Genomic DNA, 15,947 nt, shown 5'->3' on the forward strand with positions numbered 1-15,947 from the left:
ATAATTGGGTGATCCAATGACATACCCTTGATAGTACTGATTAGAACGAGAATAGTTCTTAGAAACATTAGATTTAGGACTACTTGAATAACTGTTCGAATATGAACAATTATAAAAGCTGGTTTTACAYTGAGAAGGAGAACCAGTTGAACTTTGAACACACGAAAATTCTTTGACTTTTTGTAAAAGCTGGTCTCGTTCTACAGTAACTAAATCAAATTTAATTTTCAGTTCAGTTCTCATGTTCAATTCAGTTTCAAGGTCTGTCTTTAGATCAGACAATTTCTTTGAAGTATCCAGGAGTTTACCTTCTAAGTCCTTCTGAAGCATTTCGAACTTTTTCTTCTGACTAATTAACTCTCTTTTCTCTTCATCTGAGCTGCTTTTGTCATTCTCCGAAGCAATGTCAAGCCACTTTCTTTCCTCAGTAAGTTCTTTAGCAATTGCTGTATACTTCTTTGAAATATTTATTTTCTCAATAGCAAACTGCTTTTTCTCTTCGTCTAAAGCCTTTTGCTTTAAATCAATGCTTTCAGACAGTTTCTGTAGTTGGCTCTGACAGTCTTCGGAAATGTCTTTCTTTTCTTTATCATTCTTGGCTCGTTCCAGAATGATAAGCTGCTCAAAATCAGAGATTTGCTTTAGAAGCATTTTTGCGTTTAGCTCGAGAGAGTTAATCTTATTCTCATAAGATTCTCGTTCAGCTCCAAACTTTCTTTCAACTTCCATAATCCTCTTCCTTTCTATCTCCATCTCTGTCCTTTCATCAATTAAAGCCTTTTCAGCTTGTAAAACCTTTTCCTTTTCTAATCCCAATAATCTCCGAAACTCAGTCAGCTCATGCTCAGTCTTGTGGAACTTCTCAGTTAAATTCTTGATATCTGAATTACTCCTTGGAGAGTGTCTCTCAGCAATTAGTTCAATTTGAACTTTTTGGAATTTTGTTGGACAAATCTTTATAAGATTGATTCCTTGTTTTTCTTTCTTTGTCAAATTCTACTTTAATATCATCCAAGGATTTGTTAAGTTTATCTATCTGATATTTGGATTCATCCTTAACTTTTTCTATCTTTTCTTTATATTCTCGATGCAAAGTTTCATTACATTTCACATCAACATAAATCTGAAGTTTAAATTTCTTTTCCAGCTCAGCATACTTAGCTCTCAATTCTTGATTCTCTTTCTTTAGAATATCTGCCATTTTAAAAAAAATTGAACAGTTAAGAATCTATGCAGTGAAATCAGATAAAAGAAATATGAACAGTTAAGCTCAAAAGGAATATAAAAACACAAACACTGAAAACACACACAAAAACAGAGATACAATGATCCAAAAAGAAAATCTAAACACAAACAAACTAAGAAACTAAAAATAGTTCAAAACAATAAACCAAGTCCAAACTGAGTTGTCCAAACCAATCACAAGAGCAACGCTTTACAATACAGATGAAGAACTAAAAAATATTCTATCTACACTTGAAATTCTATCCAAATATCCACTTGTATGCTTCGCTTATCAGTTGCTTCACTTGGGCTGCTGTGACTTGATCTTAATCCCACAAAGCCAATCCTTGCTATGCTTGAAAACCTTCCAAAATGTACTTTGATGTACCTGTCACAACAACAGTTTAAGAATTAAATCAGCTATTCCAAACAAAATCAATTAAGTACCTTTGACAATCAATCTTTTTGATTCAAAATCTGTCAAGCAATTAACTTGTTGCTGCTACTGTTTCAGTATAATGCACAAAGTTAAAAACAATGTACCTGTTTAGCTGGAATGTAATCAATATTGACTATCAAACCTGCTTCRGTTTCAAACTCAATACTAAACAGTTTACTTTACCTCGGCTGCTGTTAAGACTTGTGGATTGCTATTTCAGTCTTGCTGTTGCTGGGACAAAATGCTCAATACAGACTAAGCTGAAACCTTCTTCTCCACACCAATAACTACACTCCCAACACAGATACAAACCTGCTGTCAAGATCACAAATAAGTTGCTTCTGTTAAACCAATGTACACAAAAGAATATCAGTCCACTATTGTTGTTATTACACCATACAGCAAACAAGAAATACAAAATTTTGATTAAAACAGTAAGCACAACCTGCTGTCAAACACAACAAACACAACACAGATAACAAATACAAAACTTGATGTCCAAACACAACCTGCTGTTACCTGTTTTACCTGTTGTTACCTGTTTTAAAATAACACTTGAGCTGCTGTTGTAAAGCTTCAACTCAAATAGCAAACACAGCACAAATCTGTTGAGCTGCTTGCTGTTTCAGACTTTAAAATCAAACTCAAACAATCTGCACACTGGCTGCTGTTTTGGGCTACTATTGCTGACTGTTTGCTTTGAAGTTGCTGCTGCAGTTCTTGTTTCTTCTCTACACCAACAGCTTCCAAACCAACAGTTGCAAAACCAACAGTTTCTGCTGTAAAACAGTTTGTTCACTGTCACAATGGTTAAACCTGTTGCAATGCTATTGCTGCTGCTGCACACTGTGTAGCTGCTACTTACAATCCCAAAAGCAAAACATAACCTGTCACCTGTTCTTGGTACTCTTTTTCAACTCTCTCAATGAACCTTTGTTGCTGCTGTTCTGTTTGAAGTTGCTGCTTAAACACATCACAGCAAAATCTGTTTGCTGCTGCTGGTCCTGAAGACAGAGTATAAAACAACTTAACTCTTCTGAGTAAGCTCAACAAAATGATTGTGCCCCTGTATTGATCTGAATACGAGAATAAGCATGTAAAACTTGATGGTTTTCTAGACAGTCATCCTGTTGAGAGAACCAAAGGGAAGCTATCTTATTGCTTGGACAATTTGTTGCTTTCAAAACAGACTTGAACTCAACTTAAATCAGACAGCTTAAAACTTGAGCAAAACTAGCAGCAATTATTTCCAAACTGAACCAAGTAAAGAAACAAGCGATCAAGTCTTTTGTTATGCAGTTCTCATCTCGTTGAAAGCAGAAGTCCCTGTTCGTGCTATACCATAACCAACCAACACAGCTGCTTGGCATCAACTAAGAAACCCAAAACCTATGTAGCTAATAGAAGCTGTCAAAATGATCCAAATTTGCTGCTGCTACTAGAGAGTTAACAGTCCTCAAAACAATAAAGAAACATCAACTATGCTACCTAAACAGAACAAAACAACAGTCGGCTCAAATATGCTTAAAATATGTTTAACACAATTCATTCATGAAACATAATCCATTTACTGCTTGATCTTAAATCAATTAAAATTGCACAAAGCAAGGTGGTTTCTAAATCTGTCTAACCTGCAATTTCAATCAAAACTTCTTACAATACCCAACAATTTACACTAATATAAAACCCAAATCAGATGAACTTCAAATCAGATAAATCGATCAAGATGATATGGTCTCAAAGTGAAATCGAACAAGATTGTAGCAAATTAAAAAAAATTGACAGTAAACGATTTACCTTGAAAACATAGACAAGCTAGAACCTGATTAGTGATTAAGAATCCCAATAGAAACAGTCAAAATTGAATTGATTCTTGTCAAAACAGTCAAGGTATTGAGCGATTAATCAAAATGATTCAAGAGACGGTGAACAATCAAGAAACTGGGTAAGAGGAAATAAGCGGATTAGAAGTCCGCTCAAAATACTTCGATGCACAAATTATAAGTCCTAAACCGCTCAAGACTAAAACTAAACCGATCACAACTCCGGTCAAGAGGTAAACGGTTTAGTTGTAAACCGCTCAAAAAATTGAAAACCTACTTACCTGAAATCGTCCGGTGTAGCTTAATCCGTTCAAGAAATCCGTTCAAGAGGTAAACGGTTTACCTCTTCTCCTCTTAAGCTTCGTGCGGTGTAATCTTAGTCTTGAAACCAATTTATGCACGATGAATAATCCTGCTTCTACGGTTTAGCTCCAGTCCGCACGCTTAAACAGAGAACCTTGAAATGAACTGGATTGAATAGATGGGCCTAATCCGGTTGGGCCTTGTACGGTTTAAAATTGGACGATTTAACAAAATTGAACCAAACAAAACACATTAAAATCAGATCAAAACAATCAAAAACACAAAAACTAAAAAAAAATTAAAAAAATGGATCAAAAACATTGATTTAAAAAAAATTCAAGAACACGAAAAAAATTTAAAATCCTAAAAAACCGATTAAATCTTGATTTGAGTTGATCAAATCACAAAAATTTGTGAATAACAAAAATTCACAACACGATTTCGAGCATTTTGATCATATTTTTAACACAAAAACACAAGATTTTAAGAAAAATCGGATAAAAAACAAAACAAAATCAAGAACACTCAAGAACACTAAAAAAATTCAAAAAAAAAATCACTTATCTTCTCGATTTCTTTATTTGATTTCTAGCATTCCAGCTCTGATACAAATTGTGAGTCCAATTTCACTGATCAATCTTCATATCATCATAATAATCATGGCAGATATTGATAATTCATGTAAGAACACTAAGATGAACTTTAAGAACAATGAGAGGAAAAGTCAACAACTCAATCTTGGTCAAACTCTCTTTACGTATGAAATTATTACAAATGAACTCCTCTCTCCTACTTACAAAGATTAACCTATTTATATGGTCAAACCTACTAACAAAGTCAAAGTCAAACTTCTATAAGAAAAGTCAAACACGCTGACTTTTACAATTATAGACTATTTATAAACTTTCAAGAGGAATACAATTAATACTGATTTCTCAGTCCTAACAAACTTCGATGATATTCAAGAAAGTATGAAGCTTTCAAGTAATTTCACTATAATAAAGATAACGAGAAGGATTACTTTGATTACAAGACATATGGATTATATTTATACTAGCAATCTAGTCTAAGAGATAACAATCTAGTATGAGATATCTATGAGATAAACATGGAGGAGATATCTATCTAGAATGATGGAAATTATCTCTAACTACCTGGTGTAACGGATTTCAAGTTGGCGATGAGTCATCTGCAGTTGTCGTTAGGCAGCGTGTTCAACCAAAATTCTTCACATATCTGCTTGCTCAGAGTAGATCTGATTGAACTATGACACTTGACGATTCTTTAGTTGTTGTAAACCAGAGGGGTTATGGAAATGCTAGTTCATCGACTTGATGAACTTCTTCATAAGTAGATGATTATCAGGTTAAGTGCTTCAGGTCTTCATAACACTTCTGGACCTTTCATTGTATCTCCGGTTTGTCTTCAGCACTTAGAATTTTCTCAGCTCCGTCTTCCATCGAGTCTCCAGACTTCCATACTTGTACATTTTTTATTACTTTTACTAAAAGGAATTATGGAGTCTAACAAAAAGTCACACGAGAATAGGTTACGGATTTATTGAAGAAAAAAAATTGTGGCTAAAGGCCTACAACCACCATTTTTAACCTTGGCCCTTGTAAGTTTTTGTACCAGTGATGTAAAGTCTACCCAAATGATCCTAGACTTCTTTAGCCGTACCATACTTAGCTAGTTGAGTACCAATGGATTGCGTAACAGAGTTCTTAATCTAAGTAATGATCTTAGACTTATCAGTCTCCCAAAGATCAATAGACAAAATCTTTATCCTTTTCATCAGTAGGCTTAACTTTGGTATCAATTACATAAACCCTACATAGATTTCTCACTGGCCCAACAAATTCCTAATTGAAATTAGGAGGTCCTTTTTGATTGTTTTGATTTGTAGCGAATAAATTGAAGCAAAATAGCTATTAAATATTCTTGCATAATTTATAGCCGGCCAATTAAAAAATTGACTTCTAATAATATCAAGTCTTATTCCTATTTTGGTATTTTTTTTCTAGGAAATTCTTCAGAACGTAACTCCACTGGGCGTAATTTTTACCAGCTAGTTAAGTACTAATCAATTGAAGCGTGTCACCTTAACGAGCAACTATTGCGCAAAGATGAAAATAAAATGCATACAAAAACCCCAGACCTTAGCAAATACTCAAAAAATAGACAAATAGTAAATACAATCAACAATCAAAGAATAGCTTGAATATAAAAGAAGAGAAGATGGAATATTTATAGCTAAACTACCCTCAAACTATATAGGCTAAATATAAGTGATAGTAAATATATGCTAAATTTAGGCTAAATATAAACAATGGTAAATATACACTAGTAAGTACAAATGTCCAAAACTATTGACTATTGATATCTATGTTTTTGGCTACTCGAATTCGTGCATCAACAATTCAATGAACGACTCTAACATTTAACCTTTAAATTCATTAATATGATATTCATATATGTTTCAATTGGCTATTGCTATTTTTATCTACTTCAGCTTATCTTAGCTTTGATAATCCCATATATGGATTAATTAATACACAATTCTCGATTCAATGATTAACATTCAAGAACAACTAAGATAAGAGAGAGTACAGAATATAAAGAGAGAAATCTTGAAAGCGCCAATTGTATTCAAAACAAACAAAGTGATTACAATTTGTATCTGACTTTTACTAGCACAATCCAACTACTAAAACTAACAAAGCACTTATATATACAACTAAATAAGCACAAAAACATAAAGCTTGGATACAACAGATTTAGGTACAAAACTTGGACCTAAAAATCTCCCCCTTTGGATTCAAGCTTTATGAGCATCTTCAAACAAAAACATATCAGTAAAAAATCTTCAGACCCTTTTGCTAAAAAAATCTTCAGAAATATCAGCATCTTGATATCTTCCAGATTTATCTTTGAAAAACTTTATACAATCTCCACCTTGATATCTCAAGGCTTTAAACAATCTCTCCCTTGATAAAACATTCTTCCCTTATTTTTGAACAACTTCAACTCTTTACCAACTTAAATCATTCTCTCCCGAATTGAACAATTTCAAACAATTTTTCATCTTGATAATCTCTACTGAATTTCCTTTTTCAAGAATCTTCTCTTTTAACAAACACATATACTTTCTTTCAATCTTTAGAATAAACTCCCCCTTTTTCTTTTCAACATGAAATCTCCACATTTTTACAATAGATGAAAAATTATTTTTACTATCACTCCCCCTTGATCATAGTCACTCCCTCTTCATCAGAAAAATCTTCAACATAGAGTGATAATCTTCAGAAAGAACTTTGCTTCATATCTTTGATAATCTACCCTTCACTAATCTTTTACAATCTCCCCCTCCCGATGATTAGGAGAATCCTGAACGTCATGCACAATCGAAGATATACCAGACATCTCTCCTTCAGAAAGGTAAACTTGTCAAATTAATATTCTCTCCCCTTTTTGAAAAACACATCTTTATCAGCACAAACAATTTCTCCATTTTGAATAGTTGGGTGAATCTATTATAGAAGCACTTTTAGCAACTATTATCACATCAATTAAAATAATTGTGTGTCTTATTTTCATAATTGGCAATTATGAATCTCTGATAGGACTTCCAGTTATTACTGAAGTAAAGTTTCATAACTAACTTCTCAAACTATTCCTGCAATATCACAAAGATATGCAATTTGAATCACAAAGATTCGTGAAAAGTGTCAAAGAAAATTATTATCATTAAAGTGTATATTTGGCTCAAAATAGACTCAATGTGAACAGAATAAAGTTCGAAGATCGGAGGTGCATCTTCTTGTTTCAATATCCAAATCTTCCAAATGAAGAATAGATATATTATGTGCTAATTCTCCATGAGGTATGAAACAAGAACCTTTTGTGAGATACTTGAGTAGCTAGGTGGGGTGACACGAGTAGTCGACACTGAGTCCATGTTTGTTTCAATATTCATCTCCAAAGAACGAGAATGAATAATAACCGGTTAACTGTATCAATTTAGAAAAGACTATATTTATTTCTTTTGTCTCTTGTCACATACTCACCATATTCTTTTAGCTCACTCACTCAATTTCTCAACATTTTATCTCAAACACTCCTTATCAAAAACTAATCTAGGGATGTGTTTCATGGGTAGGTCCTTTCGGTTCTGGATTGACCATTACAACTTCTACTCTTAGCACCTAGAAAAATTCTTGCATATTCAGATTTATAAGATAAAGCTCATAAATTAAAGACTGAGTCCTGAATTGATTTATTTAGAAATAATTTATGAAGAACAAGTTCTGAACCGAGGTATTCAGAAGCTAAACACATTTAAATGTATCTGTTTAGAATTAGTAAGAAACAAATTCGAATGCTAAACTGAATGACTCAGTAAGCTCAATGTTTAACAACAAAAATGTACAATGATTAGAATGTTTAATTGTAAAGAAAAAGTCACTATTATAATTTCAGATAAGAATCGAATCATTGATATGAAATAACGCTCAATAAAAACAAATTGAATATCAAACGAGTGTATTTCCACCAAAATATCAACTAATGTATGAGACGTGGAAATAACAAATTTTAAGAATAGTTGAAACAGGTATTGAATTACGTATGAAGAGAAAATACACAAGTATTAATCTCAAAGAAATACCCGTTCAAAGATAGTACTCGTTTATTAAACAAAATTATTTAAACCCTCACTTCTTAAATTCATAAAACATTTGAGATCAAAGAAGTGGTTTGAACATTTGAAAATCATTTTAATACACTTAGAAGTCATTCTTTTTCTAAGCATATGAATATTAAGCACACAAAAATATTGATTTAAAAAAATATTGATAAAAAATTTCAGCTCAAAATCTAGCCGATATACTCACTCATTGTTCAACTATCTATACTCATTACTCATAAAACTCAACATACATCGCTCAGTGCTCTAACTCATCGCTCAAGTAACATGATACCACAAATCACTCATATTTCACTTCTATGTCCGGATATCTACCTTATCGGACATCACACAATCTGAATATTAACTTTATTGCCCAAGATGTAATCCAGATACATTTTCATCACTCAATACATCATTTGGACATCACTCTCATCGCTCAATTCTATGACCTCATCACTTCATAACTCTCATCGCTTAGATTATGTTTCATCACTCAAGTATGTGGTCGGATACAACCTTCATCGTACATCTCATCATCCGGATTAGTCCCTCACCGGACACAATTTCATCCGAATTGAACTTTCATCGGATACACCTTGTCCGGATTCATCCTTATCGGACAGGTCTTTGTCTGAATATCATCTTCATCTTTCAAGTCTTTTTCCTTCAAAATTCCTGTAAAAATTATATCAGTTAAATTTCCAATTTACAATAAAAAAATGAATTAACGATATTTACTCCTCCTAGAAAATACATCATATAAAATTTCAAATACTCTATTAAATGATCCCAATGATAAAAAAAATTATACTCCCCTAGAATTAATATCATTTTCAAAACAATTCAAAGATATATCATTATACTCCCTTTGAAAATAGACAAGCCTAGGTCTTGAACTACTATGTTCAAAAACTGTAGTTGAAGACTAGGTCCTGAACTGTGTGTTCAGAAACTATTTTTAAAGCATAAAATCCATATAACCTCCCCCTCAAACCAAGCTTCAGGTTATTGATAGGATCGATTAACTCAGTTTTGGATATTAATCACTTACTCTGGATGATCTATTTGACAATATTAGTGCAGCGGAAGCAATAAGAACAAACAGAGTAATAATYAATGAAGAACACAGTTGAATGAAGAACACGAGAGAGAAGCTTCAAATGATTTTCAATTGATTGAAAATGTTTACATTACGATATGGAAGCACACTGAATTACAAAGGTCTAAGCTGCTATATATACTCGTTCCTAACGGCTTTTCTGACATGACCTAGACGTACAAATTAATCTAAACCGTTCAAATAAAGCAGATTACAAACAGTCACGTGATTAGCACGAGCATCTAACTAACATAAGTAAAACAGTAAAGAAGTTCTTCACAGAAGATAAAAYTGCAGACCCTCTGTAAGCCATCCCAGAGGCTCTGCTGGATGTGACTTGAGAGCACTTGATTCCAGAGGATCATTTTCTAGAACCTCTGTGATAGACAACAGAAGTTCTGTCATCTTTGACTTGTAGGCTTTGATTACAGAGGACCAGTTTCCAGAACCTCTGTGATAGACAACAGAGGTTCTGTCACACTTCACTTGTACGATAGAACATCTTCTGTWRTTGGTCCTCTGTGGTCTTCTGTGGTGGAACCTCTTCTGTCAACACTTGCAGTATTTACTTTTTCCATACTTAAATCTTCTAAATCATGTCTTAAATCTTCTAAAACCAGCTCAGTACATGATTAACCTGCAAAAACAAATTACACAGGTTTTGGTATCCATATTTTCGTGGATCCTAGTTTGTTAGTTTTAGTTTAGGGTATACTATAAGTTCCAAACCATCTGTTCTGATTAGATGTTTTTACATGAGTATCCTTAACTACTAAATCAGATAAGCAATAAGTAACATACTAGTAGTTATCATACCTGTCATTTCTAGTCTAGCTGTTTGCATACCAGCTGATATTCCTCCTAACTTTGCCATTCTAGCTATTAACTTTCTTCTTGTTTATGAAATCATTTATTCCACAAGTTTAACATTGAATCCTTCTCTTGCTAAGACTAATAACCTGGTTAGTAGACTTAACAATGCAAGGTAAAATAATCTTAGATACAAATGATTTCTTATTACGGACACAATTTTGAGAAGATATAACATCAAATTTAGATTTCTTGATCCAAATCTTTTCCACTTTTTTGGAAATGATTGTCTGCTTCAATAACATAAACTATATGGTACTAATCTGAAGTATGAGATATGTTCTTTGAAACATTTGACTTAGTACTACTTGAAAAACTGTTGGATTTGACACTAGAATTGTCATTTAAGCAGGTTTTACACTTAGAATGAGATTCAGATGAACTTGAAGTACTTGATTCAGAAAATTGTTTTATTTTCTTTAGCAACTGATCTCTTTCTTCAGCAACAAAATCATATTTCTTTTTAACCTCAGATTTCATATTCATTTCAGATACAAGATCAGTTTTAAAATCATATAATTTCTTTGCAGTTTCGGAATTCTTACCTTCTAGATCTGATCTTTCCTTCTTAAAACTTTTTCTTTCTTTTTCAAATTCTTTCATCTCTTTCTCAAAACTTTCCTTCTCATTATCAAAAGCAATTTCTAACCATTTCTTTTTCCTCAATCAGCTCCTTAGCAATAGCTACATTCTTTTTCGTAGTATTCTTTCTTACAATAGCAAATGCTTTTCTTTTTACATCTAGACTCTTCTTAACAGCAACAATGCTCTTAGAAAGTTCCAGACATTTCTTCTCAGACTCTTACATAAAATATTTCTTCTCATTCTTAATTTTTTTTTCCATAATAATTACCTTTTCAAGTTTAGAAATTTTCTCTGAAATCTTGGCATTGTTCAGCTTAAGAACTCTAATTTTGCTTTCAAGAATCTTCTTTTCAGCATCAAATTTCTTTTCATCTTCAGAAAACTTTTCCATTTCCTTCTCAATTCCCTTTTTTATCAAAATTCAAACTATCAAACTCTAACGAATTTTCCAATTCAATTAGTCTTTTCCTTTCCTTCTCATGAATTCTTCTTTCTAAATTTAAAGTTCTCTCAGCTTCATAAACCCTTGTTGTCAATTCATAATTTTTCTTTATCTGCTCAACATTCCTTTCTTGGAGATCAGATAAAAATCCTCTAGAAATAAGTTCACCAATTTCTTTCTTTAAAAGCTTCTTTTCTTCAAGATATTGCTCATTTGCTTTAACCAAATCTTTTGCTCAACAATAATTTCCAGCATTTTCATAATGTAATTCAAGATATTTTTCTTGTTCCTTCTTAAGTTTCTTTTCCAATACAAAAACTCTCTCTTTCAAATCCTTATTCTATCTTTCAAACTTTAAAGCCATTTTAATTACTTCAAAGTTTAGAAAATCACCAAAAACAAACACTTACCGGACAATCAAACCACTTTATCGGACTCAAAGTAAAATTTCCCATTCAAGGTTATCGAACAAACCTTATCGGCCAAAACACTTTATCAGTCAACTCACTTATCGGACATGATTGATCGCACAAAGCCTTATCGGTCACCTTTATAGATCACCACTTTATCGGACAAACTTTATACGATATCAACCTTTTATCGGAAAAACTTGCTCTGTCAAATCTTATCACCCAAAACACTTACCATCCAAAACACTTACCATTCATGTTTTTACCGGATAAAACACCTTATCACCCTAAAACTCTTGACAATAAATCCTTATCAGCTAAATATTACTTAATCAGACAACAAGATTAAAACAAACAGTATGATTTTCAACAGGCGATGAAAGGTCTTTTCGCTTGATGGACATGATCAACAGTCGATAAAGAGAACACTAGGTGAAAAATCCAGTTTTCAATCAAAAATACACAAATTTACACCAATTTGAATGAAGTTAGCACAAATCGATTCGCAAGATGAACACAAACAATTTTTCAATACCAATTCACATCAAAAACAGATCAAAATACCCAATTTTGATAAAAATCTCAAGAATAGTACAAGAAACATTCAAGAACTCAAATCACCAAAAGTTTAAACTTGATCCTTGAAATCAATTCAGATGTGAAATTGAATGAATCAAAACAATTTCAAATGCAAAAACGCAGACAATTCAGTCAATCAAACACTACAATTCAAACAGAATATGAGAAATTTGATTAGAAACAGTAGATAGAAAAGTTTGATCAAGAAACTGTTCAAAGTGTTCAATTCTAGTCCGATTTCAATTCAATTCGATTTCTAAGTTGTTGTAACTTGCTCTGATACCAATTGATAATCCCATATATGGATTAATTGTCACACCCTGTTAAAGCGAAAACACGAGATGTAACAGGTAAGCGCGTCACAGCAACAGATAATAAATAACACCATAAGTTTTACAAGATTACATCCATAACCAAGTTGGTGTTTGAATACTTCAAAACAAAGTTTACAAAATACACAAAATCATTGTTGTTACAAATATGCTCCAAAAACTTCACTTCTTTACTTATTTCCTGAAAAGCATGAAATATATAATAATGTCAACTACAAGGAGTTGGTGAGTTCACAGGTTTTCACAAGCACAAAACTATTTACAATGCTTAAATCATTTCTTGCAAACTAATACATGAACTTGCACATGATAAATGTAAATATATAACGATATTTAAAACTTGAGACGCTATTGAGCCTTTCCTGACCAATGTGCCCCATTATTTTACGAACGACCATAAGTAGCCCGTATACTCACTTAGGTCTCACAGTTCGTCGCAGTACTAATTCAGCGGTGGTCCAAATTTCACAGGATTAGACTAATAAAACGTAGGTAATGTGCACCCCTTTCTGGGTGGGACTGTCAACACAATAGCGGCTATCCACAAATACCACGGCTCGGGGACATGCCCGAGTTAACAAGTAGCGTTTACGGACGAGGACTTTATTCGGAAATATACTCTCAAGTACATCAATTTATCATTTATATCATAGTGCGAAACAGTCAATATTTCATGACATAAACAAATCTTGACTAAACAGTTCTTTAATCCAACAGTTTTATAAATAAACAGTATAGTTTGCATAACTTCATGCTTTTCCTCCAGTTTAAATAAACAAAAAGCATTAAAAGTGGGGCCGTGAATACTCACAAGTTTGCTGTATTGAATATCCAAGAGCTTGACAATGCTTGAAACTCTAATCGTCCACCCTAGACTTTCCTAAACAGTCCAACATCCAGAAATTAGATCACCTATAGGTTCTTGATAAAGATAAAGTCAAATTATATCTTATGTAATGCCAATGAGTTTTTATGAATTAAAGTTGATACTTATATTATTTTCTCTAAAAATAGTTCAGAAATTATACATAACTCTTTTTGTAATTTTGGTCTCACAAATCACTGTCAAAAGGAATCTTCCATAACTCTTTTTGAGTCCAAATTTTTATATCATCAATAGTAATGAGTTAAACAGATTTCACCTGAATATCAAGAATTTTGGATGGGTTTAAGGCACTCATTATTACCCTACAACTTTGAGTGACATAGTCCCCAAGATAGATTGCACACTCTTCGAGTGACGGTCATTTGGGGGGCCTAAACTCATTATTTTTTAGTTATTTTAACTTTATTTTTAAGCTAACACATAAGGCTAACTTCCAGAAAAAGAATCACCCATTTTCATTGAGTTTTGAAGGAGATATATCATTTTAAAATGCATGCAAGATTCTGTCAGCATTGCTCTTTTTGCACCATAATCTTGTATCAAGAACTTGAAGGCCCAAAATGTAATATTTTTGAGTGAGACCAGTTGCATTAGAAAGATAACTCATTAAAATAAGTTCTAGAAAAAAAAAATAAACCATTTTGGAGGAATAACCAAAGAGATATGGTCGTCCAAAATAGGTTTTACCTACTGTCAAGTGTGCTGTGGCACACTAATATTTTTCTAAACATTTGAAGGTTCAAAACTTCTTCATTTTACATGATTCGAGTTGGAAAAGAATCATAACTCATCAAAGTACGTTTTAGAAGAAAAATCAGAACATTTGGACTTTTATTTTGAAAGATACAGTCGACACAAGTGCTAGCAGAATCTGTCAGTTTTCAAAATACATCTTTTAATGATTAAATTCCCCATGCAATGTGGTTTTTTCCTACTTTCTTAGAGTTCTAAGTTCGTGGATTATAGATTATCATCATTTTGAAGACATTTTCATGTCTTTGATGTATAATCTCCCCTTTTGAATTCTCCAGAAAATGTAATTGCAAAAATCAAGAAGAAGGTGTAGAAAATGAGAATCCTTGTTATTTTACAAAGGTAAGATAACTAGTCTATTACCTTTTGCTTGAAATCTTGAATATTCTTCAAGATTGGCAGATTTTTAATGTTGTTTGAAGATGAAATTGGCTCGAGGGGTATGGTTTAGAGAGAGAGAGGTTAGTGAGAGAAAAGGTTTATGCAAAATGAAGATGAAAAATGGGAGTTTTCAAAGAATATGAGTATTTATATGGGGGTTTAAAGAAAGGAAATGGGTTGGCCTTATTAGAGCCCAAATCCATACTTGTTTAGTTTATTTTTATTAAAATGAGGCCCATTTAAAGTAAAACATAAATATAATTGTCAAATACTGATAAAATATCACTATTAGGTCAAAATTCCAAATTTTTGTAAAATTATTTGGACATTCAAATAAAACTTTTTATAATTTAATTTGGACTTTTATAATATCCACTTTATTTTGTTTGGAGAATTTTAATGAATTTGGCATTACATAAGTTAACTTTATCAGTTACGCATCGAAATGGGATTTTCTTAACTATATTTTGGGAACTAAGCCAGATGAATTCTAATCAACATGACTAGATCCTAATATAATTCTTAATTTTAAAAATCCTATAAGGTGCTAACCTGACGCCCAAAAATGACGGATGTCACAGTCTCCCCATGCCAGAAAAATTTCGTCCCGAAATTTCGTTCGTCAGTCCTTAACTTTGGACTCCTTTGAGAACAAGTAGGGATACTTATTTTTCATAAAATCTTCTCTTTCCCACGTGTACTCCGGTCCATGCTTTGAAGTCCAATGAACTTTTACAATTGGAATCTTGCTACGCCTCAACTGCTTAATTTCTCTATCGATGATTTCTATGGGTTTTTCAACGAAGTGCAGGTGATCGTTAATTTGCACATATTCCAATGGCATAACCAGTGTTTCGTCTGTTAAGCACCTTTTGAGGTTTGATACATGAAATGTATCGTGAATAACGCTTAATTCTGGTGGTAAATTTAACTTGTATGCCACTAACCCGATCCTTTCAGTTATTTCAAAGGGACCAATATATCGGGGACCCAATTTGCCTCTTTTTCCAAAGTGCATTATTCCTTTCCATGGTGAGACTTTTAAAGATACTTTATCCCTTTTTTGGAACTCTAATGGTCTTCTCCGATTATCAACATAACTTTTCTGACAATCTCTTACAGCCTTGAGTTGAT

At 32.7% G+C, this 15,947-nt stretch overlaps 1 long non-coding RNA gene across 1 annotated transcript; it reads right to left on the reverse strand.

Annotated features, from left to right (window-relative positions):
- Positions 1 to 1,422: 1,422 nt before the first annotated feature.
- On the reverse strand, positions 1,423 to 2,311 carry LOC112524147. Its single transcript, XR_003070362.1, has 3 exons — positions 2,202 to 2,311; positions 1,847 to 1,975; positions 1,423 to 1,612 (listed from the first exon to the last, which is right to left on the reverse strand). It is a non-coding gene; the product is annotated as an uncharacterized LOC112524147 (long non-coding RNA).
- Positions 2,312 to 15,947: the final 13,636 nt, after the last annotated feature.

The sequence above is a fragment of the Cynara cardunculus genome (genome assembly GCF_001531365.2).
Source record: "Cynara cardunculus var. scolymus isolate 2C chromosome LG 13, CcrdV1, whole genome shotgun sequence".
Taxonomy (NCBI): domain Eukaryota; kingdom Viridiplantae; phylum Streptophyta; class Magnoliopsida; order Asterales; family Asteraceae; genus Cynara; species Cynara cardunculus.